Source organism: Urtica dioica, chromosome 5 (genome assembly GCF_054948205.1).
Source record: "Urtica dioica subsp. dioica isolate 48M chromosome 5, U.dioica_male_clone48M_v1_H2, whole genome shotgun sequence".
Classification (NCBI taxonomy): Eukaryota; Viridiplantae; Streptophyta; class Magnoliopsida; order Rosales; family Urticaceae; genus Urtica; species Urtica dioica.
Window position 1 is genome coordinate 12,119,882 of NC_142760.1, and position 25,573 is coordinate 12,145,454.

Genomic DNA, 25,573 nt, shown 5'->3' on the forward strand with positions numbered 1-25,573 from the left:
CATATATTTTATGTGATTTTTGGTGCACCGAAGACGTAGTTATGGCTTTTGGGAGTCGCGGCGTTGATTCTTATATAGATAATGCGCGCTAATGCTTGCGGATGCGATCATACCAGCACTAATGCACCGGCTCCCATCAGAACTCCGAAGTTAAGCGTGCTTGGGCGAGAGTAGTACTAGGATGGGTGACCTCCTGGGAAGTCCTCGTGTTGCATCCCTCTTTTTTTGCGAATTATTTTTTTCGGAGGCCGAAACGATGGAATTTCACCAAAAATCGCTCCGAGTCTTGTTCAAATGCCCGTTTACGCTTACAATTCACCGGTGAAAGTCGAAATTCCGGACCGAGGGCGAAATTTACGATTTTACCCGTCCTCCGTTCACCTTGTCGGAATTTCGCCGATCACTCTTCCGAAACCGTCCCAACGCGAAGATCGCGAAAAGTTATTAGGAATTCATATATTTTATGTGATTTTTGGTGCACCGAAGACGTAGTTATGGCTTTTGGGAGTCGCGGCGTTGATTCTTATATAGATAATGCGCGCTAATGCTTGCGGATGCGATCATACCAGCACTAATGCACCGGATCCCATCAGAACTCCGAAGTTAAGCGTGCTTGGGCGAGAGTAGTACTAGGATGGGTGACCTCCTGGGAAGTCCTCGTGTTGCATCCCTCTTTTTTTGCGAATTATTTTTTTCGGAGGCCGAAACGATGGAATTTCACCAAAAATCGCTCCGAGTCTTGTTCAAATGCCCGTTTACGCTTACAATTCACCGGTGAAAGTCGAAATTCCGACCGAGGGCGAAATTTACGATTTTACCCTTCCCCCGTTCACCTTGTCGGAATTTCGCCGATCACTCTTCCGAAACCGTCCCAACGCGAAGATCGCGAAAAGTTATTAGGAATTCATATATTTTATGTGATTTTTAGTGCACCGAAGACGTAGTTATGGCTTTTGGGAGTCGCGGCGTTGATTCTTATATAGATAATGCGCGCTAATGCTTGCGGATGCGATCATACCAGCACTAATGCACCGGATCCCATCAGAACTCCGAAGTTAAGCGTGCTTGGGCGAGAGTAGTACTAGGATGGGTGACCTCCTGGGAAGTCCTCGTGTTGCATCCCTCTTTTTTTGCGAATTATTTTTTTCGGAGGCCGAAACGATGGAATTTCACCAAAAATCGCTCCGAGTCTTGTTCAAATGCCCGTTTACGCTTACAATTCACCGGTGAAAGTCGAAATTCCGGACCGAGGGCGAAATTTACGATTTTACCCGTCCTCCGTTCACCTTGTCGGAATTTCGCCGATCACTCTTCCGAAACCGTCCCAACGCGAAGATCGCGAAAAGTTATTAGGAATTCATATATTTTATGTGATTTTTGGTGCACCGAAGACGTAGTTATGGCTTTTGGGAGTCGCGGCGTTGATTCTTATATAGATAATGCGCGCTAATGCTTGCGGATGCGATCATACCAGCACTAATGCACCGGATCCCATCAGAACTCCGAAGTTAAGCGTGCTTGGGCGAGAGTAGTACTAGGATGGGTGACCTCCTGGGAAGTCCTCGTGTTGCATCCCTCTTTTTTTGCGAATTATTTTTTTCGGAGGCCGAAACGATGGAATTTCACCAAAAATCGCTCCGAGTCTTGTTCAAATGCCCGTTTACGCTTACAATTCACCGGTGAAAGTCGAAATTCTGACCGAGGGTGAAATTTACGATATTACCCTTCCCCCGTTCACCTTGTCGGAATTTCGCCGATCACTCTTCCGAAACCGTCCCAACGCGAAGATCGCGAAAAGTTATTAGGAATTCATATATTTTATGTGATTTTTGGTGCACCGAAGACGTAGTTATGGCTTTTGGGAGTCGCGGCGTTGATTCTTATATAGATAATGCGCGCTAATGCTTGCGGATGCGATCATACCAGCACTAATGCACCGGATCCCATCAGAACTCCGAAGTTAAGCGTGCTTGGGCGAGAGTAGTACTAGGATTGGTGACCTCCTGGGAAGTCCTCGTGTTGCATCACTCTTTTTTTGCGAATTCTTTTTTTCGGAGGCCGAAACGATGGAATTTCACCAAAAATCGCTCCGAGTCTTGTTCAAATGCCCGTTTACGCTTACAATTCACCGGTGAAAGTCGAAATTCCGACCGAGGGCGAAATTTACGATTTTACCCTTCCCCCGTTCACCTTGTCGGAATTTCGCCGATCACTCTTCCGAAACCGTCCCAACGCGAAGATCGCGAAAAGTTATTAGGAATTCATATATTTTATGTGATTTTTAGTGCACCGAAGACGTAGTTATGGCTTTTGGGAGTCGCGGCGTTGATTCTTATATAGATAATGCGCGCTAATGCTTGCGGATGCGATCATACCAGCACTAATGCACCGGATCCCATCAGAACTCCGAAGTTAAGCGTGCTTGGGCGAGAGTAGTACTAGGATGGGTGACCTCCTGGGAAGTCCTCGTGTTGCATCCCTCTTTTTTTGCGAATTATTTTTTTCGGAGGCCGAAACGATGGAATTTCACCAAAAATCGCTCCGAGTCTTGTTCAAATGCCCGTTTACGCTTACAATTCACCGGTGAAAGTCGAAATTCCGGACCGAGGGCGAAATTTACGATTTTACCCGTCCTCCGTTCACCTTGTCGGAATTTCGCCGATCACTCTTCCGAAACCGTCCCAACGCGAAGATCGCGAAAAGTTATTAGGAATTCATATATTTTATGTGATTTTTGGTGCACCGAAGACGTAGTTATGGCTTTTGGGAGTCGCGGCGTTGATTCTTATATAGATAATGCGCGCTAATGCTTGCGGATGCGATCATACCAGCACTAATGCACCGGATCCCATCAGAACTCCGAAGTTAAGCGTGCTTGGGCGAGAGTAGTACTAGGATGGGTGACCTCCTGGGAAGTCCTCGTGTTGCATCCCTCTTTTTTTGCGAATTATTTTTTTCGGAGGCCGAAACGATGGAATTTCACCAAAAATCGCTCCGAGTCTTGTTCAAATGCCCGTTTACGCTTACAATTCACCGGTGAAAGTCGAAATTCCGGACCGAGGGCGAAATTTACGATTTTACCCGTCCTCCGTTCACCTTGTCGGAATTTCGCCGATCACTCTTCCGAAACCGTCCCAACGCGAAGATCGCGAAAAGTTATTAGGAATTCATATATTTTATGTGATTTTTGGTGCACCGAAGACGTAGTTATGGCTTTTGGGAGTCGCGGCGTTGATTCTTATATAGATAATGCGCGCTAATGCTTGCGGATGCGATCATACCAGCACTAATGCACCGGATCCCATCAGAACTCCGAAGTTAAGCGTGCTTGGGCGAGAGTAGTACTAGGATGGGTGACCTCCTGGGAAGTCCTCGTGTTGCATCCCTCTTTTTTTGCGAATTATTTTTTTCGGAGGCCGAAACGATGGAATTTCACCAAAAATCGCTCCGAGTCTTGTTCAAATGCCCGTTTACGCTTACAATTCACCGGTGAAAGTCGAAATTCTGACCGAGGGTGAAATTTACGATTTTACCCTTCCCCCGTTCACCTTGTCGGAATTTCGCCGATCACTCTTCCGAAACCGTCCCAACGCGAAGATCGCGAAAAGTTATTAGGAATTCATATATTTTATGTGATTTTTGGTGCACCGAAGACGTAGTTATGGCTTTTGGGAGTCGCGGCGTTGATTCTTATATATATAATGCGCGCTAATGCTTGCGGATGCGATCATACCAGCACTAATGCACCGGATCCCATCAGAACTCCGAAGTTAAGCGTGCTTGGGCGAGAGTAGTACTAGGATGGGTGACCTCCTGGGAAGTCCTCGTGTTGCATCCCTCTTTTTTTGCGAATTATTTTTTTCGGAGGCCGAAACGATGGAATTTCACCAAAAATCGCTCCGAGTCTTGTTCAAATGCCCGTTTACGCTTACAATTCACCGGTGAAAGTCGAAATTCCGGACCGAGGGCGAAATTTACGATTTTACCCGTCCTCCGTTCACCTTGTCGGAATTTCGCCGATCACTCTTCCGAAACCGTCCCAACGCGAAGATCGCGAAAAGTTATTAGGAATTCATATATTTTATGTGATTTTTGGTGCACCGAAGACGTAGTTATGGCTTTTGGGAGTCGCGGCGTTGATTCTTATATAGATAATGCGCGCTAATGCTTGCGGATGCGATCATACCAGCACTAATGCACCGGATCCCATCAGAACTCCGAAGTTAAGCGTGCTTGGGCGAGAGTAGTACTAGGATGGGTGACCTCCTGGGAAGTCCTCGTGTTGCATCCCTCTTTTTTTGCGAATTATTTTTTTCGGAGGCCGAAACGATGGAATTTCACCAAAAATCGCTCCGAGTCTTGTTCAAATGCCCGTTTACGCTTACAATTCACCGGTGAAAGTCGAAATTCTGACCGAGGGTGAAATTTACGATTTTACCCTTCCCCCGTTCACCTTGTCGGAATTTCGCCGATCACTCTTCCGAAACCGTCCCAACGCGAAGATCGCGAAAAGTTATTAGGAATTCATATATTTTATGTGATTTTTGGTGCACCGAAGACGTAGTTATGGCTTTTGGGAGTCGCGGCGTTGATTCTTATATAGATAATGCGCGCTAATGCTTGCGGATGCGATCATACCAGCACTAATGCACCGGATCCCATCAGAACTCCGAAGTTAAGCGTGCTTGGGCGAGAGTAGTACTAGGATGGGTGACCTCCTGGGAAGTCCTCGTGTTGCATCCCTCTTTTTTTGCGAATTATTTTTTTCGGAGGCCGAAACGATGGAATTTCACCAAAAATCGCTCCGAGTCTTGTTCAAATGCCCGTTTACGCTTACAATTCACCGGTGAAAGTCGAAATTCCGGACCGAGGGCGAAATTTACGATTTTACCCGTCCTCCGTTCACCTTGTCGGAATTTCGCCGATCACTCTTCCGAAACCGTCCCAACGCGAAGATCGCGAAAAGTTATTAGGAATTCATATATTTTATGTGATTTTTGGTGCACCGAAGACGTAGTTATGGCTTTTGGGAGTCGCGGCGTTGATTCTTATATAGATAATGCGCGCTAATGCTTGCGGATGCGATCATACCAGCACTAATGCACCGGATCCCATCAGAACTCCGAAGTTAAGCGTGCTTGGGCGAGAGTAGTACTAGGATGGGTGACCTCCTGGGAAGTCCTCGTGTTGCATCCCTCTTTTTTTGCGAATTATTTTTTTCGGAGGCCGAAACGATGGAATTTCACCAAAAATCGCTCCGAGTCTTGTTCAAATGCCCGTTTACGCTTACAATTCACCGGTGAAAGTCGAAATTCCGGACCGAGGGCGAAATTTACGATTTTACCCGTCCTCCGTTCACCTTGTCGGAATTTCGCCGATCACTCTTCCGAAACCGTCCCAACGCGAAGATCGCGAAAAGTTATTAGGAATTCATATATTTTATGTGATTTTTGGTGCACCGAAGACGTAGTTATGGCTTTTGGGAGTCGCGGCGTTGATTCTTATATAGATAATGCGCGCTAATGCTTGCGGATGCGATCATACCAGCACTAATGCACCGGATCCCATCAGAACTCCGAAGTTAAGCGTGCTTGGGCGAGAGTAGTACTAGGATGGGTGACCTCCTGGGAAGTCCTCGTGTTGCATCCCTCTTTTTTTGCGAATTATTTTTTTCGGAGGCCGAAACGATGGAATTTCACCAAAAATCGCTCCGAGTCTTGTTCAAATGCCCGTTTACGCTTACAATTCACCGGTGAAAGTCGAAATTCTGACCGAGGGTGAAATTTACGATTTTACCCTTCCCCCGTTCACCTTGTCGGAATTTTGCCGATCACTCTTCCGAAACCGTCCCAACGCGAAGATCGCGAAAAGTTATTAGGAATTCATATATTTTATGTGATTTTTGGTGCACCGAAGACGTAGTTATGGCTTTTGGGAGTCGCGGCGTTGATTCTTATATAGATAATGCGCGCTAATGCTTGCGGATGCGATCATACCAGCACTAATGCACCGGATCCCATCAGAACTCCGAAGTTAAGCGTGCTTGGGCGAGAGTAGTACTAGGATGGGTGACCTCCTGGGAAGTCCTCGTGTTGCATCCCTCTTTTTTTGCGAATTATTTTTTTCGGAGGCCGAAACGATGGAATTTCACCAAAAATCGCTCCGAGTCTTGTTCAAATGCCCGTTTACGCTTACAATTCACCGGTGAAAGTCGAAATTCCGGACCGAGGGCGAAATTTACGATTTTACCCGTCCTCCGTTCACCTTGTCGGAATTTCGCCGATCACTCTTCCGAAACCGTCCCAACGCGAAGATCGCGAAAAGTTATTAGGAATTCATATATTTTATGTGATTTTTGGTGCACCGAAGACGTAGTTATGGCTTTTGGGAGTCGCGGCGTTGATTCTTATATAGATAATGCGCGCTAATGCTTGCGGATGCGATCATACCAGCACTAATGCACCGGATCCCATCAGAACTCCGAAGTTAAGCGTGCTTGGGCGAGAGTAGTACTAGGATGGGTGACCTCCTGGGAAGTCCTCGTGTTGCATCCCTCTTTTTTTGCGAATTATTTTTTTCGGAGGCCGAAACGATGGAATTTCACCAAAAATCGCTCCGAGTCTTGTTCAAATGCCCGTTTACGCTTACAATTCACCGGTGAAAGTCGAAATTCTGACCGAGGGTGAAATTTACGATTTTACCCTTCCCCCGTTCACCTTGTCGGAATTTCGCCGATCACTCTTCCGAAACCGTCCCAACGCGAAGATCGCGAAAAGTTATTAGGAATTCATATATTTTATGTGATTTTTGGTGCACCGAAGACGTAGTTATGGCTTTTGGGAGTCGCGGCGTTGATTCTTATATAGATAATGCGCGCTAATGCTTGCGGATGCGATCATACCAGCACTAATGCACCGGATCCCATCAGAACTCCGAAGTTAAGCGTGCTTGGGCGAGAGTAGTACTAGGATGGGTGACCTCCTGGGAAGTCCTCGTGTTGCATCCCTCTTTTTTTGCGAATTATTTTTTTCGGAGGCCGAAACGATGGAATTTCACCAAAAATCGCTCCGAGTCTTGTTCAAATGCCCGTTTACGCTTACAATTCACCGGTGAAAGTCGAAATTCCGGACCGAGGGCGAAATTTACGATTTTACCCGTCCTCCGTTCACCTTGTCGGAATTTCGCCGATCACTCTTCCGAAACCGTCCCAACGCGAAGATCGCGAAAAGTTATTAGGAATTCATATATTTTATGTGATTTTTGGTGCACCGAAGACGTAGTTATGGCTTTTGGGAGTCGCGGCGTTGATTCTTATATAGATAATGCGCGCTAATGCTTGCGGATGCGATCATACCAGCACTAATGCACCGGATCCCATCAGAACTCCGAAGTTAAGCGTGCTTGGGCGAGAGTAGTACTAGGATGGGTGACCTCCTGGGAAGTCCTCGTGTTGCATCCCTCTTTTTTTGCGAATTATTTTTTTCGGAGGCCGAAACGATGGAATTTCACCAAAAATCGCTCCGAGTCTTGTTCAAATGCCCGTTTACGCTTACAATTCACCGGTGAAAGTCGAAATTCCGACCGAGGGCGAAATTTACGATTTTACCCTTCCCCCGTTCACCTTGTCGGAATTTCGCCGATCACTCTTCCGAAACCGTCCCAACGCGAAGATCGCGAAAAGTTATTAGGAATTCATATATTTTATGTGATTTTTAGTGCACCGAAGACGTAGTTATGGCTTTTGGGAGTCGCGGCGTTGATTCTTATATAGATAATGCGCGCTAATGCTTGCGGATGCGATCATACCAGCACTAATGCACCGGATCCCATCAGAACTCCGAAGTTAAGCGTGCTTGGGCGAGAGTAGTACTAGGATGGGTGACCTCCTGGGAAGTCCTCGTGTTGCATCCCTCTTTTTTTGCGAATTATTTTTTTCGGAGGCCGAAACGATGGAATTTCACCAAAAATCGCTCCGAGTCTTGTTCAAATGCCCGTTTACGCTTACAATTCACCGGTGAAAGTCGAAATTCCGGACCGAGGGCGAAATTTACGATTTTACCCGTCCTCCGTTCACCTTGTCGGAATTTCGCCGATCACTCTTCCGAAACCGTCCCAACGCGAAGATCGCGAAAAGTTATTAGGAATTCATATATTTTATGTGATTTTTGGTGCACCGAAGACGTAGTTATGGCTTTTGGGAGTCGCGGCGTTGATTCTTATATAGATAATGCGCGCTAATGCTTGCGGATGCGATCATACCAGCACTAATGCACCGGATCCCATCAGAACTCCGAAGTTAAGCGTGCTTGGGCGAGAGTAGTACTAGGATGGGTGACCTCCTGGGAAGTCCTCGTGTTGCATCCCTCTTTTTTTGCGAATTATTTTTTTCGGAGGCCGAAACGATGGAATTTCACCAAAAATCGCTCCGAGTCTTGTTCAAATGCCCGTTTACGCTTACAATTCACCGGTGAAAGTCGAAATTCTGACCGAGGGTGAAATTTACGATATTACCCTTCCCCCGTTCACCTTGTCGGAATTTCGCCGATCACTCTTCCGAAACCGTCCCAACGCGAAGATCGCGAAAAGTTATTAGGAATTCATATATTTTATGTGATTTTTGGTGCACCGAAGACGTAGTTATGGCTTTTGGGAGTCGCGGCGTTGATTCTTATATAGATAATGCGCGCTAATGCTTGCGGATGCGATCATACCAGCACTAATGCACCGGATCCCATCAGAACTCCGAAGTTAAGCGTGCTTGGGCGAGAGTAGTACTAGGATGGGTGACCTCCTGGGAAGTCCTCGTGTTGCATCACTCTTTTTTTGCGAATTCTTTTTTTCGGAGGCCGAAACGATGGAATTTCACCAAAAATCGCTCCGAGTCTTGTTCAAATGCCCGTTTACGCTTACAATTCACCGGTGAAAGTCGAAATTCCGACCGAGGGCGAAATTTACGATTTTACCCTTCCCCCGTTCACCTTGTCGGAATTTCGCCGATCACTCTTCCGAAACCGTCCCAACGCGAAGATCGCGAAAAGTTATTAGGAATTCATATATTTTATGTGATTTTTAGTGCACCGAAGACGTAGTTATGGCTTTTGGGAGTCGCGGCGTTGATTCTTATATAGATAATGCGCGCTAATGCTTGCGGATGCGATCATACCAGCACTAATGCACCGGATCCCATCAGAACTCCGAAGTTAAGCGTGCTTGGGCGAGAGTAGTACTAGGATGGGTGACCTCCTGGGAAGTCCTCGTGTTGCATCCCTCTTTTTTTGCGAATTATTTTTTTCGGAGGCCGAAACGATGGAATTTCACCAAAAATCGCTCCGAGTCTTGTTCAAATGCCCGTTTACGCTTACAATTCACCGGTGAAAGTCGAAATTCCGGACCGAGGGCGAAATTTACGATTTTACCCGTCCTCCGTTCACCTTGTCGGAATTTCGCCGATCACTCTTCCGAAACCGTCCCAACGCGAAGATCGCGAAAAGTTATTAGGAATTCATATATTTTATGTGATTTTTGGTGCACCGAAGACGTAGTTATGGCTTTTGGGAGTCGCGGCGTTGATTCTTATATAGATAATGCGCGCTAATGCTTGCGGATGCGATCATACCAGCACTAATGCACCGGATCCCATCAGAACTCCGAAGTTAAGCGTGCTTGGGCGAGAGTAGTACTAGGATGGGTGACCTCCTGGGAAGTCCTCGTGTTGCATCCCTCTTTTTTTGCGAATTATTTTTTTCGGAGGCCGAAACGATGGAATTTCACCAAAAATCGCTCCGAGTCTTGTTCAAATGCCCGTTTACGCTTACAATTCACCGGTGAAAGTCGAAATTCTGACCGAGGGTGAAATTTACGATATTACCCTTCCCCCGTTCACCTTGTCGGAATTTCGCCGATCACTCTTCCGAAACCGTCCCAACGCGAAGATCGCGAAAAGTTATTAGGAATTCATATATTTTATGTGATTTTTGGTGCACCGAAGACGTAGTTATGGCTTTTGGGAGTCGCGGCGTTGATTCTTATATAGATAATGCGCGCTAATGCTTGCGGATGCGATCATACCAGCACTAATGCACCGGATCCCATCAGAACTCCGAAGTTAAGCGTGCTTGGGCGAGAGTAGTACTAGGATGGGTGACCTCCTGGGAAGTCCTCGTGTTGCATCACTCTTTTTTTGCGAATTCTTTTTTTCGGAGGCCGAAACGATGGAATTTCACCAAAAATCGCTCCGAGTCTTGTTCAAATGCCCGTTTACGCTTACAATTCACCTGTGAAAGTCGAAATTCCGGACCGAGGGCGAAATTTACGATTTTACCCTTCCCCCGTTCACCTAGTCGGAATTTCGCCGATCACTCTTCCGAAACCGTCCCAACGCGAAGATCGCGAAAAGTTATTAGGAATTCATATATTTTATGTGATTTTTGGTGCACCGAAGACGTAGTTATGGCTTTTGGGAGTCGCGGCGTTGATTCTTATATAGATAATGCGCGCTAATGCTTGCGGATGCGATCATACCAGCACTAATGCACCGGATCCCATCAGAACTTCGAAGTTAAGCGTGCTTGGGCGAGAGTAGTACTAGGATGGGTGACCTCCTGGGAAGTCCTCGTGTTGCATCCCTCTTTTTTTGCGAATTATTTTTTTCGGAGGCCGAAACGATGGAATTTCACCAAAAATCGCTCCGAGTCTTGTTCAAATGCCCGTTTACGCTTACAATTCACCGGTGAAAGTCGAAATTCCGACCGAGGGCGAAATTTACGATTTTACCCTTCCCCCGTTCACCTCGTCGGAATTTCGCCGATCACTCTTCCGAAACCGTCCCAACGCGAAGATCGCGAAAAGTTATTAGGAATTCATATATTTTATGTGATTTTTAGTGCACCGAAGACGTAGTTATGGCTTTTGGGAGTCGCGGCGTTGATTCTTATATAGATAATGCGCGCTAATGCTTGCGGATGCGATCATACCAGCACTAATGCACCGGATCCCATCAGAACTCCGAAGTTAAGCGTGCTTGGGCGAGAGTAGTACTAGGATGGGTGACCTCCTGGGAAGTCCTCGTGTTGCATCCCTCTTTTTTTGCGAATTATTTTTTTCGGAGGCCGAAACGATGGAATTTCACCAAAAATCGCTCCGAGTCTTGTTCAAATGCCCGTTTACGCTTACAATTCACCGGTGAAAGTCGAAATTCCGGACCGAGGGCGAAATTTACGATTTTACCCGTCCTCCGTTCACCTTGTCGGAATTTCGCCGATCACTCTTCCGAAACCGTCCCAACGCGAAGATCGCGAAAAGTTATTAGGAATTCATATATTTTATGTGATTTTTGGTGCACCGAAGACGTAGTTATGGCTTTTGGGAGTCGCGGCGTTGATTCTTATATAGATAATGCGCGCTAATGCTTGCGGATGCGATCATACCAGCACTAATGCACCGGATCCCATCAGAACTCCGAAGTTAAGCGTGCTTGGGCGAGAGTAGTACTAGGATGGGTGACCTCCTGGGAAGTCCTCGTGTTGCATCCCTCTTTTTTTGCGAATTATTTTTTTCGGAGGCCGAAACGATGGAATTTCACCAAAAATCGCTCCGAGTCTTGTTCAAATGCCCGTTTACGCTTACAATTCACCTGTGAAAGTCGAAATTCCGGACCGAGGGCGAAATTTACGATTTTACCCTTCCCCCGTTCACCTAGTCGGAATTTCGCCGATCACTCTTCCGAAACCGTCCCAACGCGAAGATCGCGAAAAGTTATTAGGAATTCATATATTTTATGTGATTTTTGGTGCACCGAAGACGTAGTTATGGCTTTTGGGAGTCGCGGCGTTGATTCTTATATAGATAATGCGCGCTAATGCTTGCGGATGCGATCATACCAGCACTAATGCACCGGATCCCATCAGAACTTCGAAGTTAAGCGTGCTTGGGCGAGAGTAGTACTAGGATGGGTGACCTCCTGGGAAGTCCTCGTGTTGCATCCCTCTTTTTTTGCGAATTATTTTTTTCGGAGGCCGAAACGATGGAATTTCACCAAAAATCGCTCCGAGTCTTGTTCAAATGCCCGTTTACGCTTACAATTCACCGGTGAAAGTCGAAATTCCGACCGAGGGCGAAATTTACGATTTTACCCTTCCCCCGTTCACCTTGTCGGAATTTCGCCGATCACTCTTCCGAAACCGTCCCAACGCGAAGATCGCGAAAAGTTATTAGGAATTCATATATTTTATGTGATTTTTAGTGCACCGAAGACGTAGTTATGGCTTTTGGGAGTCGCGGCGTTGATTCTTATATAGATAATGCGCGCTAATGCTTGCGGATGCGATCATACCAGCACTAATGCACCGGATCCCATCAGAACTCCGAAGTTAAGCGTGCTTGGGCGAGAGTAGTACTAGGATGGGTGACCTCCTGGGAAGTCCTCGTGTTGCATCCCTCTTTTTTTGCGAATTATTTTTTTCGGAGGCCGAAACGATGGAATTTCACCAAAAATCGCTCCGAGTCTTGTTCAAATGCCCGTTTACGCTTACAATTCACCGGTGAAAGTCGAAATTCCGGACCGAGGGCGAAATTTACGATTTTACCCGTCCTCCGTTCACCTTGTCGGAATTTCGCCGATCACTCTTCCGAAACCGTCCCAACGCGAAGATCGCGAAAAGTTATTAGGAATTCATATATTTTATGTGATTTTTGGTGCACCGAAGACGTAGTTATGGCTTTTGGGAGTCGCGGCGTTGATTCTTATATAGATAATGCGCGCTAATGCTTGCGGATGCGATCATACCAGCACTAATGCACCGGATCCCATCAGAACTCCGAAGTTAAGCGTGCTTGGGCGAGAGTAGTACTAGGATGGGTGACCTCCTGGGAAGTCCTCGTGTTGCATCCCTCTTTTTTTGCGAATTATTTTTTTCGGAGGCCGAAACGATGGAATTTCACCAAAAATCGCTCCGAGTCTTGTTCAAATGCCCGTTTACGCTTACAATTCACCGGTGAAAGTCGAAATTCTGACCGAGGGTGAAATTTACGATTTTACCCTTCCCCCGTTCACCTTGTCGGAATTTCGCCGATCACTCTTCCGAAACCGTCCCAACGCGAAGATCGCGAAAAGTTATTAGGAATTCATATATTTTATGTGATTTTTGGTGCACCGAAGACGTAGTTATGGCTTTTGGGAGTCGCGGCGTTGATTCTTATATAGATAATGCGCGCTAATGCTTGCGGATGCGATCATACCAGCACTAATGCACCGGATCCCATCAGAACTCCGAAGTTAAGCGTGCTTGGGCGAGAGTAGTACTAGGATGGGTGACCTCCTGGGAAGTCCTCGTGTTGCATCACTCTTTTTTTGCGAATTCTTTTTTTCGGAGGCCGAAACGATGGAATTTCACCAAAAATCGCTCCGAGTCTTGTTCAAATGCCCGTTTACGCTTACAATTCACCTGTGAAAGTCGAAATTCCGGACCGAGGGCGAAATTTACGATTTTACCCTTCCCCCGTTCACCTAGTCGGAATTTCGCCGATCACTCTTCCGAAACCGTCCCAACGCGAAGATCGCGAAAAGTTATTAGGAATTCATATATTTTATGTGATTTTTGGTGCACCGAAGACGTAGTTATGGCTTTTGGGAGTCGCGGCGTTGATTCTTATATAGATAATGCGCGCTAATGCTTGCGGATGCGATCATACCAGCACTAATGCACCGGATCCCATCAGAACTTCGAAGTTAAGCGTGCTTGGGCGAGAGTAGTACTAGGATGGGTGACCTCCTGGGAAGTCCTCGTGTTGCATCCCTCTTTTTTTGCGAATTATTTTTTTCGGAGGCCGAAACGATGGAATTTCACCAAAAATCGCTCCGAGTCTTGTTCAAATGCCCGTTTACGCTTACAATTCACCGGTGAAAGTCGAAATTCCGACCGAGGGCGAAATTTACGATTTTACCCTTCCCCCGTTCACCTTGTCGGAATTTCGCCGATCACTCTTCCGAAACCGTCCCAACGCGAAGATCGCGAAAAGTTATTAGGAATTCATATATTTTATGTGATTTTTAGTGCACCGAAGACGTAGTTATGGCTTTTGGGAGTCGCGGCGTTGATTCTTATATAGATAATGCGCGCTAATGCTTGCGGATGCGATCATACCAGCACTAATGCACCGGATCCCATCAGAACTCCGAAGTTAAGCGTGCTTGGGCGAGAGTAGTACTAGGATGGGTGACCTCCTGGGAAGTCCTCGTGTTGCATCCCTCTTTTTTTGCGAATTATTTTTTTCGGAGGCCGAAACGATGGAATTTCACCAAAAATCGCTCCGAGTCTTGTTCAAATGCCCGTTTACGCTTACAATTCACCGGTGAAAGTCGAAATTCCGGACCGAGGGCGAAATTTACGATTTTACCCGTCCTCCGTTCACCTTGTCGGAATTTCGCCGATCACTCTTCCGAAACCGTCCCAACGCGAAGATCGCGAAAAGTTATTAGGAATTCATATATTTTATGTGATTTTTGGTGCACCGAAGACGTAGTTATGACTTTTGGGAGTCGCGGCGTTGATTCTTATATAGATAATGCGCGCTAATGCTTGCGGATGCGATCATACCAGCACTAATGCACCGGATCCCATCAGAACTCCGAAGTTAAGCGTGCTTGGGCGAGAGTAGTACTAGGATGGGTGACCTCCTGGGAAGTCCTCGTGTTGCATCCCTCTTTTTTTGCGAATTATTTTTTTCGGAGGCCGAAACGATGGAATTTCACCAAAAATCGCTCCGAGTCTTGTTCAAATGCCCGTTTACGCTTACAATTCACCGGTGAAAGTCGAAATTCTGACCGAGGGTGAAATTTACGATTTTACCCTTCCCCCGTTCACCTTGTCGGAATTTCGCCGATCACTCTTCCGAAACCGTCCCAACGCGAAGATCGCGAAAAGTTATTAGGAATTCATATATTTTATGTGATTTTTGGTGCACCGAAGACGTAGTTATGGCTTTTGGGAGTCGCGGCGTTGATTCTTATATAGATAATGCGCGCTAATGCTTGCGGATGCGATCATACCAGCACTAATGCACCGGATCCCATCAGAACTCCGAAGTTAAGCGTGCTTGGGCGAGAGTAGTACTAGGATGGGTGACCTCCTGGGAAGTCCTCGTGTTGCATCACTCTTTTTTTGCGAATTCTTTTTTTCGGAGGCCGAAACGATGGAATTTCACCAAAAATCGCTCCGAGTCTTGTTCAAATGCCCGTTTACGCTTACAATTCACCTGTGAAAGTCGAAATTCCGGACCGAGGGCGAAATTTACGATTTTACCCTTCCCCCGTTCACCTAGTCGGAATTTCGCCGATCACTCTTCCGAAACCGTCCCAACGCGAAGATCGCGAAAAGTTATTAGGAATTCATATATTTTATGTGATTTTTGGTGCACCGAAGACGTAGTTATGGCTTTTGGGAGTCGCGGCGTTGATTCTTATATAGATAATGCGCGCTAATGCTTGCGGATGCGATCATACCAGCACTAATGCACCGGATCCCATCAGAACTTCGAAGTTAAGCGTGCTTGGGCGAGAGTAGTACTAGGATGGGTGACCTCCTGGGAAGTCCTCGTGTTGCATCCCTCTTTTTTTGCGAAGTATTTTTTTCGGAGGCCGAAACGATGGAATTTCACCAAAAATCGCTCCGAGTCTTGTTCAAATGCCCGTTTACGCTTACAATTCACCGGTGAAAGTCGAAATTCCGACCGAGGGCGAAATTTACGATTTTACCCTTCCCCCGTTCACCTTGTCGGAATTTCGCCGATCACTCTTCCGAAACCGTCCCAACGCGAAGATCGCGAAAAGTTATTAGGAATTCATATATTTTATGTGATTTTTAGTGCACCGAAGACGTAGTTATGGCTTTTGGGAGTCGCGGCGTTGATTCTTATATAGATAATGCGCGCTAATGCTTGCGGATGCGATCATACCAGCACTAATGCACCGGATCCCATCAGAACTCCGAAGTTAAGCGTGCTTGGGCGAGAGTAGTACTAGGATGGGTGACCTCCTGGGAAGTCCTCGTGTTGCATCCCTCTTTTTTTGCGAATTATTTTTTTCGGAGGCCGAAACGATGGAATTTCACCAAAAATCGCTCCGAGTCTTGTTCAAATGCCCGTTTACGCTTACAATTCACCGGTGAAAGTCGAAATTCCGGACCGAGGGCGAAATTTACGATTTTACCCGTCCTCCGTTCACCTTGTCGGAATTTCGCCGATCACTCTTCCGAAACCGTCCCAACGCGAAGATCGCGAAAAGTTATTAGGAATTCATATATTTTATGTGATTTTTGGTGCACCGAAGACGTAGTTATGGCTTTTGGGAGTCGCGGCGTTGATTCTTATATAGATAATGCGCGCTAATGCTTGCGGATGCGATCATACCAGCACTAATGCACCGGATCCCATCAGAACTCCGAAGTTAAGCGTGCTTGGGCGAGAGTAGTACTAGGATGGGTGACCTCCTGGGAAGTCCTCGTGTTGCATCCCTCTTTTTTTGCGAATTATTTTTTTCGGAGGCCGAAACGATGGAATTTCACCAAAAATCGCTCCGAGTCTTGTTCAAATGCCCGTTTACGCTTACAATTCACCGGTGAAAGTCGAAATTCTGACCGAGGGTGAAATTTACGATTTTACCCTTCCCCCGTTCACCTTGTCGGAATTTCGCCGATCACTCTTCCGAAACCGTCCCAACGCGAAGATCGCGAAAAGTTATTAGGAATTCATATATTTTATGTGATTTTTGGTGCACCGAAGACGTAGTTATGGCTTTTGGGAGTCGCGGCGTTGATTCTTATATAGATAATGCGCGCTAATGCTTGCGGAAGCGATCATACCAGCACTAATGCACCGGATCCCATCAGAACTCCGAAGTTAAGCGTGCTTTGGCGAGAGTAGTACTAGGATGGGTGACCTCCTGGGAAGTCCTCGTGTTGCATCCCTCTTTTTTTGCGAATTATTTTTTTCGGAGGCCGAAACGATGGAATTTCACCAAAAATCGCTCCGAGTCTTGTTCAAATGCCCGTTTACGCTTACAATTCACCGGTGAAAGTCGAAATTCCGGACCGAGGGTGAAATTTACGATTTTACCCTTCCCCCGTTCACCTTGTCGGAATTTCGCCGACCACTCTTCTGAAACCGTCCCAACGCGAAGATCGCGAAAAGTTATTAGGAATTCATATATTTTATGTGATTTTTGGTGCACCGAAGACGTAGTTATGGCTTTTGGGAGTCGCGGCGTTGATTCTTATATAGATAATGCGCGCTAATGCTTGCGGATGCGATCATACCAGCACTAATGCACCGGATCCCATCAGAACTCCGAAGTTAAGCGTGCTTGGGCGAGAGTAGTACTAGGATGGGTGACCTCCTGGGAAGTCCTCGTGTTGCATCACTCTTTTTTTGCGAATTCTTTTTTTCGGAGGCCGAAACGATGGAATTTCACCAAAAATCGCTCCGAGTCTTGTTCAAATGCCCGTTTACGCTTACAATTCACCTGTGAAAGTCGAAATTCCGGACCGAGGGCGAAATTTACGATTTTACCCTTCCCCCGTTCACCTAGTCGGAATTTCGCCGATCACTCTTCCGAAACCGTCCCAACGCGAAGATCGCGAAAAGTTATTAGGAATTCATATATTTTATGTGATTTTTGGTGCACCGAAGACGTAGTTATGGCTTTTGGGAGTCGCGGCGTTGATTCTTATATAGATAATGCGCGCTAGTGCTTGCGGATGCGATCATACCAGCACTAATGCACCGGATCCCATCAGAACTTCGAAGTTAAGCGTGCTTGGGCGAGAGTAGTACTAGGATGGGTGACCTCCTGGGAAGTCCTCGTGTTGCATCCCTCTTTTTTTGCGAATTATTTTTTTCGGAGGCCGAAACGATGGAATTTCACCAAAAATCGCTCCGAGTCTTGTTCAAATGCCCGTTTACGCTTACAATTCACCGGTGAAAGTCGAAATTCCGACCGAGGGCGAAATTTACGATTTTACCCTTCCCCCGTTCACCTTGTCGGAATTTCGCCGATCACTCTTCCGAAACCGTCCCAACGCGAAGATCGCGAAAAGTTATTAAGAATTCATATATTTTATGTGATATTTGGTGCATCGAAGACGTAGTTATGGCTTTTGGGAGTCGCGGCGTTGATTCTTATATAGATAATGCGCGCTAATGCTTGCGGATGCGATCATACCAGCACTAATGCACCGGATCCCATCAGAACTCCGAAGTTAAGCGTGCTTGGGCGAGAGTAGTACTAGGATGGGTGACCTCCTGGGAAGATCTCGTGTTGCATCCCTCTTTTTTTGCGAATTATTTTTTTCGGAGGCCGAAACGATGGAATTTCACCAAAAATCGCTCCGAGTCTTGTTCAAATGCCCGTTTACGCTTACAATTCACCGGTGAAAGTCGAAATTCCGGACCGAGGGTGAAATTTACGATTTTACCCTTCCCCCGTTCACCTTGTCGGAATTTCGCCGATCACTCTTCCGAAACCGTCCCAACGCGAAGATCGCGAAAAGTTATTAGGAATTCATATATTTTATGTGATTTTTGGTGCACCGAAGACGTAGTTATGGCTTTTGGGAGTCGCGGCGTTGATTCTTATATAGATAATGCGCGCTAATGCTTGCGGATGCGATCATACCAGCACTAATGCACCGGATCCCATCAGAACTCCGAAGTTAAGCGTGCTTGGGCGAGAGTAGTACTAGGATGGGTGACCTCCTGGGAAGTCCTCGTGTTGCATCCCTCTTTTTTTGCGAATTATTTTTTTCGGAGGCCGAAACGATGGAATTTCACCAAAAATCGCTCCGAGTCTTGTTCAAATGCCCGTTTACGCTTACAATTCACCGGTGAAAGTCGAAATTCCGGACCGAGGGCGAAATTTACGATTTTACCCGTCCCCCGTTCACCTTGTCGGAATTTCGCCGATCACTCTTCCGAAACCGTCCCAACGCGAAGATCGCGAAAAGTTATTAGGAATTCATATATTTTATGTGATTTTTGGTGCACCGAAGACGTAGTTATGGCTTTTGGGAGTCGCGGCGTTGATTCTTATATAGATAATGCGCGCTAATGCTTGCGGATGCGATCATACCAGCACTAATGCACCGGATCCCATCAGAACTCCGAAGTTAAGCGTGCTTGGGCGAGAGTAGTACTAGGATGGGTGACCTCCTGGGAAGTCCTCGTGTTGCATCCCTCTTTTTTTGCGAATTATTTTTTTCGGAGGCCGAAACGATGGAATTTCACCAAAAATCGCTCCGAGTCTTGTTCAAATGCCCGTTTACGCTTACAATTCACCGGTGAAAGTCGAAATTCCGGACCGAGGGTGAAATTTACGATTTTACCCTTCCCCCGTTCACCTTGTCGGAATTTCGCCGACCACTCTTCTGAAACCGTCCCAACGCGAAGATCGCGAAAAGTTATTAGGAATTCATATATTTTATGTGATTTTTGGTGCACCGAAGACGTAGTTATGGCTTTTGGGAGTCGCGGCGTTGATTCTTATATAGATAATGCGCGCTAATGCTTGCGGATGCGATCATACCAGCACTAATGCACCGGATCCCATCAGAACTCCGAAGTTAAGCGTGCTTGGGCGAGAGTAGTACTAGGATGGGTGACCTCCTGGGAAGTCCTCGTGTTGCAATATTCTTTTTTTGCGAATTCTTTTTTTCGGAGGCCGAAACGATGGAATTTCACCAAAAATCGCTCCGAGTGTTGTTCAAATGCCCGTTTACGCTTACAATTCACCTGTGAAAGCCGAAATTCCGGACCGAGGGCGAAATTTACGATTTTACCCTTCCCCCGTTCACCTAGTCGGAATTTCGCCGATCACTCTTCCGAAACCGTCCCAACGCGAAGATCGCGAAAAGTTATTAGGAATTCATATATTTTATGTGATTTTTAATGCACCGAAGACGTAGTTATGGCTTTTGGGAGTCGCGGCGTTGATTCTTATATAGATAATGCGCGCTAATAATTGCGGATGCGATCATACCAGCACTAATGCACCGGATCCCATCAGAACTTCGAAGTTAAGCGTGCTTGGGCGAGAGTAGTACTAGGATGGGTGACCTCCTGGGAAGTCCTCGTGTTGCATCCCTCTTTTTTTGCGAATTATTTTTTTCGGAGGCCGAAACGATGGAATTTCACCAAAAATCGCTCCGAGTCTTGTTCAAATGCCCGTTTACGCTTACAATTCACCGGTGAAAGTCGAAATTCCGACCGAGGGCGAAATTTACGATTTTACCCTTCCCCCGTTCACCTTGTCGGAATTTCGCCGATCACTCTTCCGAAACCGTCCCAACGCGAAGATCGCGAAAAGTTATTAAGAATTCATATATTTTATGTGATATTTGGTGCATCGAAGACGTAGTTATGGCTTTTGGGAGTCGCGGCGTTGATTCTTATATAGATAATGCGCGCTAATGCTTGCGGATGCGATCATACCAGCACTAATGCACCGGATCCCATCAGAACTCCGAAGTTAAGCGTGCTTGGGCGAGAGTAGTACTAGGATGGGTGACCTCCTGGGAAGTCCTCGTGTTGCATCCCTCTTTTTTTGCGAATTATTTTTTTCGGAGGCCGAAACGATGGAATTTCACCAAAAATCGCTCCGAGTCTTGTTCAAATGCCCGTTTACGCTTACAATTCACCGGTGAAAGTCGAAATTCCGGACCGAGGGTGAAATTTACGATTTTACCCTTCCCCCGTTCACCTTGTCGGAATTTCGCCGATCACTCTTCCGAAACCGTCCCAACGCGAAGATCGCGAAAAGTTATTAGGAATTCATATATTTTATGTGATTTTTGGTGCACCGAAGACGTAGTTATGGCTTTTGGGAGTCGCGGCGTTGATTCTTATATAGATAATGCGCGCTAATGCTTGCGGATGCGATCATACCAGCACTAATGCACCGGATCCCATCAGAACTCCGAAGTTAAGCGTGCTTGGGCGAGAGTAGTACTAGGATGGGTGACCTCCTGGGAAGTCCTCGTGTTGCATCCCTCTTTTTTTGCGAATTATTTTTTTCGGAGGCCGAAACGATGGAATTTCACCAAAAATCGCTCCGAGCCTTGTTCAAATGCCCGTTTACGCTTACAATTCACCGGTGAAAGTCGAAATTCCGGACCGAGGGCGAAATTTACGATTTTACCCTTCCCCGTTCACGTTATCGGAATTTCGCCGATCACTCTTCCGAAACCGTCCCAACGCGAAGATCGCGAAAAGTTATTAGGAATTCATATATTTTATGTGATTTTTAGTGCACCGAAGACGTAGTTATGGCTTTTGGGAGTCGCGGCGTTGATTCTTATATAGATAATGCGCGCTAATGCTTGCGGATGCGATCATACCAGCACTAATGCACCGGATCCCATCAGAACTCCGAAGTTAAGCGTGCTTGGGCGAGAGTAGTACTAGGATGGGTGACCTCCTGGGAAGTCCTCGTGTTGCATCCCTCTTTTTTTGCGAATTATTTTTTTCGGAGGCCGAAACGATGGAATTTCACCAAAAATCGCTCCGAGTCTTGTTCAAATGCCCGTTTACGCTTACAATTCACCGGTGAAAGTCGAAATTCCGGACCGAGGGCGAAATTTACGATTTTACCCGTCCTCCGTTCACCTTGTCGGAATTTCGCCGATCACTCTTCCGAAACCGTCCCAACGCGAAGATCGCGAAAAGTTATTAGGAATTCATATATTTTATGTGATTTTTGGTGCACCGAAGACGTAGTTATGGCTTTTGGGAGTCGCGGCGTTGATTCTTATATAGATAATGCGCGCTAATGCTTGCGGATGCGATCATACCAGCACTAATGCACCGGATCCCATCAGAACTCCGAAGTTAAGCGTGCTTGGGCGAGAGTAGTACTAGGATGGGTGACCTCCTGGGAAGTCCTCGTGTTGCATCCCTCTTTTTTTGCGAATTATTTTTTTCGGAGGCCGAAACGATGGAATTTCACCAAAAATCGCTCCGAGTCTTGTTCAAATGCCCGTTTACGCTTACAATTCACCGGTGAAAGTCGAAATTCTGACCGAGGGTGAAATTTACGATTTTACCCTTCCCCCGTTCACCTTGTCGGAATTTCGCCGATCACTCTTCCGAAACCGTCCCAACGCGAAGATCGCGAAAAGTTATTAGAAATTCATATATTTTATGTGATTTTTGGTGCACCGAAGACGTAGTTATGGCTTTTGGGAGTCGCGGCGTTGATTCTTATATAGATAATGCGCGCTAATGCTTGCGGAAGCGATCATACCAGCACTAATGCACCGGATCCCATCAGAACTCCGAAGTTAAGCGTGCTTTGGCGAGAGTAGTACTAGGATGGGTGACCTCCTGGGAAGTCCTCGTGTTGCATCCCTCTTTTTTTGCGAATTATTTTTTTCGGAGGCCGAAACGATGGAATTTCACCAAAAATCGCTCCGAGTCTTGTTCAAATGCCCGTTTACGCTTACAATTCACCGGTGAAAGTCGAAATTCCGGACCGAGGGTGAAATTTACGATTTTACCCTTCCCCCGTTCACCTTGTCGGAATTTCGCCGACCACTCTTCTGAAACCGTCCCAACGCGAAGATCGCGAAAAGTTATTAGGAATTCATATATTTTATGTGATTTTTGGTGCACCGAAGACGTAGTTATGGCTTTTGGGAGTCGCGGCGTTGATTCTTATATAGATAATGCGCGCTAATGCTTGCGGATGCGATCATACCAGCACTAATGCACCGGATCCCATCAGAACTCCGAAGATAAGCGTGCTTGGGCGAGAGTAGTACTAGGATGGGTGACCTCCTGGGAAGTCCTCGTGTTGCATCACTCTTTTTTTGCGAATTCTTTTTTTCGGAGGCCGAAACGATGGAATTTCACCAAAAATCGCTCCGAGTCTTGTTCAAATGCCCGTTTACGCTTACAATTCACCTGTGAAAGTCGAAATTCCGGACCGAGGGTGAAATTTACGATTTTACCCTTCCCCCGTTCACCTAGTCGGAATTTCGCCGATCACTCTTCCGAAACCGTCCCAACGCGAAGATCACGAAAAGTTATTAGGAATTCATATATTTTATGTGATTTTTGGTGCACCGAAGACGTAGTTATGGCTTTTGGGAGTCGCGGCGTTGATTCTTATATAGATAATGCGCGCTAATGCTTGCGGATGCGATCATACCAGCACTAATGCACCGGATCCCATCAGAACTTCGAAGTTAAGCGTGCTTGGGCGAGAGTAGTACTAGGATGGGTGACCTCCTGGGAAGTCCTCGTGTTGCATCCCTCTTTTTTTGCGAATTATTTTTTTCGGAGGCCGAAACGATGGAATTTCACCAAAAATCGCTCCGAGTCTTGTTCAAATGCCCGTTTACGCTTACAATTCACCGGTGAAAGTCGAAATTCCGACCGAGGGCGAAATTTACGATTTTACCCTTCCCCCGTTCACCTTGTCGGAATTTCGCCGATCACTCTTCCGAAACCGTCCCAACGCAAAGATCGCGAAAAGTTATTAAGAATTCATATATTTTATGTGATATTTGGTGCACCGAAGACGTAGTTATGGCTTTTGGGAGTCGCGGCGTTGATTCTTATATAGATAATGCGCGCTAATGCTTGCGGATGCGATCATACCAGCACTAATGCACCGGATCCCATCAGAACTCCGAAGTTAAGCGTGCTTGGGCGAGAGTAGTACTAGGATGGGTGACCTCCTGGGAAGTCCTCGTGTTGCATCCCTCTTTTTTTGCGAATTATTTTTTTCGGAGGCCGAAACGATGGAATTTCACCAAAAATCGCTCCGAGTCTTGTTCAAATGCCCGTTTACGCTTACAATTCACCGGTGAAAGTCGAAATTCCGGACCGAGGGTGAAATTTACGATTTTACCCTTCCCCCGTTCACCTTGTCGGAATTTCGCCGATCACTCTTCCGAAACCGTCCCAACGCGAAGATCGCGAAAAGTTATTAGGAATTCATATATTTTATGTGATTTTTGGTGCACCGAAGACGTAGTTATGGCTTTTGGGAGTCGCGGCGTTGATTCTTATATAGATAATGCGCGCTAATGCTTGCGGATGCGATCATACCAGCACTAATGCACCGGATCCCATCAGAACTCCGAAGTTAAGCGTGCTTGGGCGAGAGTAGTACTAGGATGGGTGACCTCCTGGGAAGTCCTCGTGTTGCATCCCTCTTTTTTTGCGAATTATTTTTTTCGGAGGCCGAAACGATGGAATTTCACCAAAAATCGCTCCGAGTCTTGTTCAAATGCCCGTTTACGCTTACAATTCACCGGTGAAAGTCGAAATTCCGGACCGAGGGCGAAATTTACGATTTTACCCGTCCCCCGTTCACCTTGTCGGAATTTCGCCGATCACTCTTCCGAAACCGTCCCAACGCGAAGATCGCGAAAAGTTATTAGGAATTCATATATTTTATGTGATTTTTGGTGCACCGAAGACGTAGTTATGGCTTTTGGGAGTCGCGGCGTTGATTCTTATATAGATAATGCGCGCTAATGCTTGCGGATGCGATCATACCAGCACTAATGCACCGGATCCCATCAGAACTCCGAAGTTAAGCGTGCTTGGGCGAGAGTAGTACTAGGATGGGTGACCTCCTGGGAAGTCCTCGTGTTGCATCCCTCTTTTTTTGCGAATTATTTTTTTCGGAGGCCGAAACGATGGAATTTCACCAAAAATCGCTCCGAGTCTTGTTCAAATGCCCGTTTACGCTTACAATTCACCGGTGAAAGTCGAAATTCTGACCGAGGGTGAAATTTACGATTTTACCCTTCCCCCGTTCACCTTGTCGGAATTTCGCCGATCACTCTTCCGAAACCGTCCCAACGCGAAGATCGCGAAAAGTTATTAGGAATTCATATATTTTATGTGATTTTTGGTGCACCGAAGACGTAGTTATGGCTTTTGGGAGTCGCGGCGTTGATTCTTATATAGATAATGCGCGCTAATGCTTGCGGAAGCGATCATACCAGCACTAATGCACCGGATCCCATCAGAACTCCGAAGTTAAGCGTGCTTTGGCGAGAGTAGTACTAGGATGGGTGACCTCCTGGGAAGTCCTCGTGTTGCATCCCTCTTTTTTTGCGAATTATTTTTTTCGGAGGCCGAAACGATGGAATTTCACCAAAAATCGCTCCGAGTCTTGTTCAAATGCCCGTTTACGCTTACAATTCACCGGTGAAAGTCGAAATTCCGGACCGAGGGTGAAATTTACGATTTTACCCTTCCCCCGTTCACCTTGTCGGAATTTCGCCGACCACTCTTCTGAAACCGTCCCAACGCGAAGATCGCGAAAAGTTATTAGGAATTCATATATTTTATGTGATTTTTGGTGCACCGAAGACGTAGTTATGGCTTTTGGGAGTCGCGGCGTTGATTCTTATATAGATAATGCGCGCTAATGCTTGCGGATGCGATCATACCAGCACTAATGCACCGGATCCCATCAGAACTCCGAAGTTAAGCGTGCTTGGGCGAGAGTAGTACTAGGATGGGTGACCTCCTGGGAAGTCCTCGTGTTGCATCACTCTTTTTTTGC

At 46.5% G+C, this 25,573-nt stretch overlaps 57 non-coding genes across 57 annotated transcripts; all 57 read left to right on the forward strand.

The window, feature by feature from the left end:
- Positions 1 to 99: 99 nt before the first annotated feature.
- LOC149396164 (5S ribosomal RNA) lies at positions 100 to 218 on the forward strand. The gene has a single exon (XR_016298536.1). It is a non-coding gene; the product is annotated as a 5S ribosomal RNA (ribosomal RNA).
- A 334-nt stretch (positions 219 to 552) lies between these two features.
- LOC149396165 (5S ribosomal RNA) lies at positions 553 to 671 on the forward strand. The gene has a single exon (XR_016298564.1). It is a non-coding gene; the product is annotated as a 5S ribosomal RNA (ribosomal RNA).
- Positions 672 to 1,004: 333 nt separating this feature from the next.
- LOC149396166 (5S ribosomal RNA) lies at positions 1,005 to 1,123 on the forward strand. Its single transcript, XR_016298575.1, has one exon. It is a non-coding gene; the product is annotated as a 5S ribosomal RNA (ribosomal RNA).
- A 334-nt stretch (positions 1,124 to 1,457) lies between these two features.
- Positions 1,458 to 1,576, forward strand: LOC149396167 (5S ribosomal RNA). The gene has a single exon (XR_016298586.1). It is a non-coding gene; the product is annotated as a 5S ribosomal RNA (ribosomal RNA).
- Positions 1,577 to 1,909: 333 nt separating this feature from the next.
- Positions 1,910 to 2,028, forward strand: LOC149396168 (5S ribosomal RNA). Its single transcript, XR_016298968.1, has one exon. It is a non-coding gene; the product is annotated as a 5S ribosomal RNA (ribosomal RNA).
- Positions 2,029 to 2,361: 333 nt separating this feature from the next.
- Positions 2,362 to 2,480, forward strand: LOC149396169 (5S ribosomal RNA). The gene has a single exon (XR_016298597.1). It is a non-coding gene; the product is annotated as a 5S ribosomal RNA (ribosomal RNA).
- A 334-nt stretch (positions 2,481 to 2,814) lies between these two features.
- Positions 2,815 to 2,933, forward strand: LOC149396170 (5S ribosomal RNA). Its single transcript, XR_016298608.1, has one exon. It is a non-coding gene; the product is annotated as a 5S ribosomal RNA (ribosomal RNA).
- Positions 2,934 to 3,267: 334 nt separating this feature from the next.
- On the forward strand, positions 3,268 to 3,386 carry LOC149396171 (5S ribosomal RNA). The gene has a single exon (XR_016298619.1). It is a non-coding gene; the product is annotated as a 5S ribosomal RNA (ribosomal RNA).
- A 333-nt stretch (positions 3,387 to 3,719) lies between these two features.
- LOC149396172 (5S ribosomal RNA) lies at positions 3,720 to 3,838 on the forward strand. The gene has a single exon (XR_016298631.1). It is a non-coding gene; the product is annotated as a 5S ribosomal RNA (ribosomal RNA).
- Positions 3,839 to 4,172: 334 nt separating this feature from the next.
- Positions 4,173 to 4,291, forward strand: LOC149396173 (5S ribosomal RNA). Its single transcript, XR_016298642.1, has one exon. It is a non-coding gene; the product is annotated as a 5S ribosomal RNA (ribosomal RNA).
- A 333-nt stretch (positions 4,292 to 4,624) lies between these two features.
- LOC149396174 (5S ribosomal RNA) lies at positions 4,625 to 4,743 on the forward strand. Its single transcript, XR_016298653.1, has one exon. It is a non-coding gene; the product is annotated as a 5S ribosomal RNA (ribosomal RNA).
- A 334-nt stretch (positions 4,744 to 5,077) lies between these two features.
- Positions 5,078 to 5,196, forward strand: LOC149396175 (5S ribosomal RNA). Its single transcript, XR_016298664.1, has one exon. It is a non-coding gene; the product is annotated as a 5S ribosomal RNA (ribosomal RNA).
- Positions 5,197 to 5,530: 334 nt separating this feature from the next.
- Positions 5,531 to 5,649, forward strand: LOC149396176 (5S ribosomal RNA). Its single transcript, XR_016298675.1, has one exon. It is a non-coding gene; the product is annotated as a 5S ribosomal RNA (ribosomal RNA).
- A 333-nt stretch (positions 5,650 to 5,982) lies between these two features.
- Positions 5,983 to 6,101, forward strand: LOC149396177 (5S ribosomal RNA). The gene has a single exon (XR_016298686.1). It is a non-coding gene; the product is annotated as a 5S ribosomal RNA (ribosomal RNA).
- A 334-nt stretch (positions 6,102 to 6,435) lies between these two features.
- LOC149396178 (5S ribosomal RNA) lies at positions 6,436 to 6,554 on the forward strand. The gene has a single exon (XR_016298697.1). It is a non-coding gene; the product is annotated as a 5S ribosomal RNA (ribosomal RNA).
- Positions 6,555 to 6,887: 333 nt separating this feature from the next.
- On the forward strand, positions 6,888 to 7,006 carry LOC149396179 (5S ribosomal RNA). The gene has a single exon (XR_016298708.1). It is a non-coding gene; the product is annotated as a 5S ribosomal RNA (ribosomal RNA).
- Positions 7,007 to 7,340: 334 nt separating this feature from the next.
- On the forward strand, positions 7,341 to 7,459 carry LOC149396180 (5S ribosomal RNA). The gene has a single exon (XR_016298719.1). It is a non-coding gene; the product is annotated as a 5S ribosomal RNA (ribosomal RNA).
- Positions 7,460 to 7,792: 333 nt separating this feature from the next.
- LOC149396181 (5S ribosomal RNA) lies at positions 7,793 to 7,911 on the forward strand. Its single transcript, XR_016298730.1, has one exon. It is a non-coding gene; the product is annotated as a 5S ribosomal RNA (ribosomal RNA).
- Positions 7,912 to 8,245: 334 nt separating this feature from the next.
- Positions 8,246 to 8,364, forward strand: LOC149396182 (5S ribosomal RNA). The gene has a single exon (XR_016298742.1). It is a non-coding gene; the product is annotated as a 5S ribosomal RNA (ribosomal RNA).
- Positions 8,365 to 8,697: 333 nt separating this feature from the next.
- On the forward strand, positions 8,698 to 8,816 carry LOC149396183 (5S ribosomal RNA). The gene has a single exon (XR_016297987.1). It is a non-coding gene; the product is annotated as a 5S ribosomal RNA (ribosomal RNA).
- Positions 8,817 to 9,149: 333 nt separating this feature from the next.
- LOC149396184 (5S ribosomal RNA) lies at positions 9,150 to 9,268 on the forward strand. Its single transcript, XR_016298753.1, has one exon. It is a non-coding gene; the product is annotated as a 5S ribosomal RNA (ribosomal RNA).
- Positions 9,269 to 9,602: 334 nt separating this feature from the next.
- On the forward strand, positions 9,603 to 9,721 carry LOC149396185 (5S ribosomal RNA). Its single transcript, XR_016298764.1, has one exon. It is a non-coding gene; the product is annotated as a 5S ribosomal RNA (ribosomal RNA).
- Positions 9,722 to 10,054: 333 nt separating this feature from the next.
- On the forward strand, positions 10,055 to 10,173 carry LOC149396186 (5S ribosomal RNA). Its single transcript, XR_016297988.1, has one exon. It is a non-coding gene; the product is annotated as a 5S ribosomal RNA (ribosomal RNA).
- A 334-nt stretch (positions 10,174 to 10,507) lies between these two features.
- LOC149396187 (5S ribosomal RNA) lies at positions 10,508 to 10,626 on the forward strand. Its single transcript, XR_016298094.1, has one exon. It is a non-coding gene; the product is annotated as a 5S ribosomal RNA (ribosomal RNA).
- Positions 10,627 to 10,959: 333 nt separating this feature from the next.
- Positions 10,960 to 11,078, forward strand: LOC149396188 (5S ribosomal RNA). The gene has a single exon (XR_016298775.1). It is a non-coding gene; the product is annotated as a 5S ribosomal RNA (ribosomal RNA).
- Positions 11,079 to 11,412: 334 nt separating this feature from the next.
- LOC149396189 (5S ribosomal RNA) lies at positions 11,413 to 11,531 on the forward strand. The gene has a single exon (XR_016298786.1). It is a non-coding gene; the product is annotated as a 5S ribosomal RNA (ribosomal RNA).
- A 334-nt stretch (positions 11,532 to 11,865) lies between these two features.
- LOC149396190 (5S ribosomal RNA) lies at positions 11,866 to 11,984 on the forward strand. The gene has a single exon (XR_016298095.1). It is a non-coding gene; the product is annotated as a 5S ribosomal RNA (ribosomal RNA).
- Positions 11,985 to 12,317: 333 nt separating this feature from the next.
- On the forward strand, positions 12,318 to 12,436 carry LOC149396191 (5S ribosomal RNA). The gene has a single exon (XR_016298797.1). It is a non-coding gene; the product is annotated as a 5S ribosomal RNA (ribosomal RNA).
- A 334-nt stretch (positions 12,437 to 12,770) lies between these two features.
- On the forward strand, positions 12,771 to 12,889 carry LOC149396192 (5S ribosomal RNA). The gene has a single exon (XR_016298808.1). It is a non-coding gene; the product is annotated as a 5S ribosomal RNA (ribosomal RNA).
- Positions 12,890 to 13,222: 333 nt separating this feature from the next.
- Positions 13,223 to 13,341, forward strand: LOC149396193 (5S ribosomal RNA). Its single transcript, XR_016297990.1, has one exon. It is a non-coding gene; the product is annotated as a 5S ribosomal RNA (ribosomal RNA).
- Positions 13,342 to 13,675: 334 nt separating this feature from the next.
- Positions 13,676 to 13,794, forward strand: LOC149396194 (5S ribosomal RNA). The gene has a single exon (XR_016298096.1). It is a non-coding gene; the product is annotated as a 5S ribosomal RNA (ribosomal RNA).
- A 333-nt stretch (positions 13,795 to 14,127) lies between these two features.
- LOC149396195 (5S ribosomal RNA) lies at positions 14,128 to 14,246 on the forward strand. Its single transcript, XR_016298819.1, has one exon. It is a non-coding gene; the product is annotated as a 5S ribosomal RNA (ribosomal RNA).
- A 334-nt stretch (positions 14,247 to 14,580) lies between these two features.
- LOC149396196 (5S ribosomal RNA) lies at positions 14,581 to 14,699 on the forward strand. The gene has a single exon (XR_016298830.1). It is a non-coding gene; the product is annotated as a 5S ribosomal RNA (ribosomal RNA).
- Positions 14,700 to 15,032: 333 nt separating this feature from the next.
- LOC149396197 (5S ribosomal RNA) lies at positions 15,033 to 15,151 on the forward strand. The gene has a single exon (XR_016297991.1). It is a non-coding gene; the product is annotated as a 5S ribosomal RNA (ribosomal RNA).
- A 334-nt stretch (positions 15,152 to 15,485) lies between these two features.
- Positions 15,486 to 15,604, forward strand: LOC149396198 (5S ribosomal RNA). The gene has a single exon (XR_016298097.1). It is a non-coding gene; the product is annotated as a 5S ribosomal RNA (ribosomal RNA).
- Positions 15,605 to 15,937: 333 nt separating this feature from the next.
- LOC149396199 (5S ribosomal RNA) lies at positions 15,938 to 16,056 on the forward strand. The gene has a single exon (XR_016298841.1). It is a non-coding gene; the product is annotated as a 5S ribosomal RNA (ribosomal RNA).
- A 334-nt stretch (positions 16,057 to 16,390) lies between these two features.
- Positions 16,391 to 16,509, forward strand: LOC149396200 (5S ribosomal RNA). Its single transcript, XR_016298853.1, has one exon. It is a non-coding gene; the product is annotated as a 5S ribosomal RNA (ribosomal RNA).
- A 333-nt stretch (positions 16,510 to 16,842) lies between these two features.
- On the forward strand, positions 16,843 to 16,961 carry LOC149396201 (5S ribosomal RNA). The gene has a single exon (XR_016298961.1). It is a non-coding gene; the product is annotated as a 5S ribosomal RNA (ribosomal RNA).
- A 334-nt stretch (positions 16,962 to 17,295) lies between these two features.
- Positions 17,296 to 17,414, forward strand: LOC149396202 (5S ribosomal RNA). The gene has a single exon (XR_016297992.1). It is a non-coding gene; the product is annotated as a 5S ribosomal RNA (ribosomal RNA).
- Positions 17,415 to 17,748: 334 nt separating this feature from the next.
- On the forward strand, positions 17,749 to 17,867 carry LOC149396203 (5S ribosomal RNA). The gene has a single exon (XR_016298098.1). It is a non-coding gene; the product is annotated as a 5S ribosomal RNA (ribosomal RNA).
- Positions 17,868 to 18,200: 333 nt separating this feature from the next.
- LOC149396204 (5S ribosomal RNA) lies at positions 18,201 to 18,319 on the forward strand. The gene has a single exon (XR_016299566.1). It is a non-coding gene; the product is annotated as a 5S ribosomal RNA (ribosomal RNA).
- Positions 18,320 to 18,653: 334 nt separating this feature from the next.
- On the forward strand, positions 18,654 to 18,772 carry LOC149396205 (5S ribosomal RNA). The gene has a single exon (XR_016298864.1). It is a non-coding gene; the product is annotated as a 5S ribosomal RNA (ribosomal RNA).
- A 334-nt stretch (positions 18,773 to 19,106) lies between these two features.
- LOC149396206 (5S ribosomal RNA) lies at positions 19,107 to 19,225 on the forward strand. Its single transcript, XR_016298875.1, has one exon. It is a non-coding gene; the product is annotated as a 5S ribosomal RNA (ribosomal RNA).
- A 334-nt stretch (positions 19,226 to 19,559) lies between these two features.
- On the forward strand, positions 19,560 to 19,678 carry LOC149396207 (5S ribosomal RNA). The gene has a single exon (XR_016298820.1). It is a non-coding gene; the product is annotated as a 5S ribosomal RNA (ribosomal RNA).
- Positions 19,679 to 20,012: 334 nt separating this feature from the next.
- LOC149396208 (5S ribosomal RNA) lies at positions 20,013 to 20,131 on the forward strand. Its single transcript, XR_016298099.1, has one exon. It is a non-coding gene; the product is annotated as a 5S ribosomal RNA (ribosomal RNA).
- Positions 20,132 to 20,464: 333 nt separating this feature from the next.
- On the forward strand, positions 20,465 to 20,583 carry LOC149396209 (5S ribosomal RNA). The gene has a single exon (XR_016298886.1). It is a non-coding gene; the product is annotated as a 5S ribosomal RNA (ribosomal RNA).
- Positions 20,584 to 20,917: 334 nt separating this feature from the next.
- LOC149396210 (5S ribosomal RNA) lies at positions 20,918 to 21,036 on the forward strand. The gene has a single exon (XR_016298897.1). It is a non-coding gene; the product is annotated as a 5S ribosomal RNA (ribosomal RNA).
- Positions 21,037 to 21,369: 333 nt separating this feature from the next.
- LOC149396211 (5S ribosomal RNA) lies at positions 21,370 to 21,488 on the forward strand. Its single transcript, XR_016298908.1, has one exon. It is a non-coding gene; the product is annotated as a 5S ribosomal RNA (ribosomal RNA).
- Positions 21,489 to 21,822: 334 nt separating this feature from the next.
- LOC149396212 (5S ribosomal RNA) lies at positions 21,823 to 21,941 on the forward strand. Its single transcript, XR_016298919.1, has one exon. It is a non-coding gene; the product is annotated as a 5S ribosomal RNA (ribosomal RNA).
- A 333-nt stretch (positions 21,942 to 22,274) lies between these two features.
- On the forward strand, positions 22,275 to 22,393 carry LOC149396213 (5S ribosomal RNA). Its single transcript, XR_016298962.1, has one exon. It is a non-coding gene; the product is annotated as a 5S ribosomal RNA (ribosomal RNA).
- A 334-nt stretch (positions 22,394 to 22,727) lies between these two features.
- LOC149396214 (5S ribosomal RNA) lies at positions 22,728 to 22,846 on the forward strand. The gene has a single exon (XR_016298570.1). It is a non-coding gene; the product is annotated as a 5S ribosomal RNA (ribosomal RNA).
- Positions 22,847 to 23,180: 334 nt separating this feature from the next.
- LOC149396215 (5S ribosomal RNA) lies at positions 23,181 to 23,299 on the forward strand. Its single transcript, XR_016298101.1, has one exon. It is a non-coding gene; the product is annotated as a 5S ribosomal RNA (ribosomal RNA).
- Positions 23,300 to 23,632: 333 nt separating this feature from the next.
- LOC149396216 (5S ribosomal RNA) lies at positions 23,633 to 23,751 on the forward strand. Its single transcript, XR_016298930.1, has one exon. It is a non-coding gene; the product is annotated as a 5S ribosomal RNA (ribosomal RNA).
- Positions 23,752 to 24,085: 334 nt separating this feature from the next.
- LOC149396217 (5S ribosomal RNA) lies at positions 24,086 to 24,204 on the forward strand. Its single transcript, XR_016298941.1, has one exon. It is a non-coding gene; the product is annotated as a 5S ribosomal RNA (ribosomal RNA).
- Positions 24,205 to 24,538: 334 nt separating this feature from the next.
- Positions 24,539 to 24,657, forward strand: LOC149396218 (5S ribosomal RNA). The gene has a single exon (XR_016298952.1). It is a non-coding gene; the product is annotated as a 5S ribosomal RNA (ribosomal RNA).
- Positions 24,658 to 24,990: 333 nt separating this feature from the next.
- On the forward strand, positions 24,991 to 25,109 carry LOC149396219 (5S ribosomal RNA). Its single transcript, XR_016298963.1, has one exon. It is a non-coding gene; the product is annotated as a 5S ribosomal RNA (ribosomal RNA).
- A 334-nt stretch (positions 25,110 to 25,443) lies between these two features.
- Positions 25,444 to 25,562, forward strand: LOC149396220 (5S ribosomal RNA). Its single transcript, XR_016297993.1, has one exon. It is a non-coding gene; the product is annotated as a 5S ribosomal RNA (ribosomal RNA).
- Positions 25,563 to 25,573: the final 11 nt, after the last annotated feature.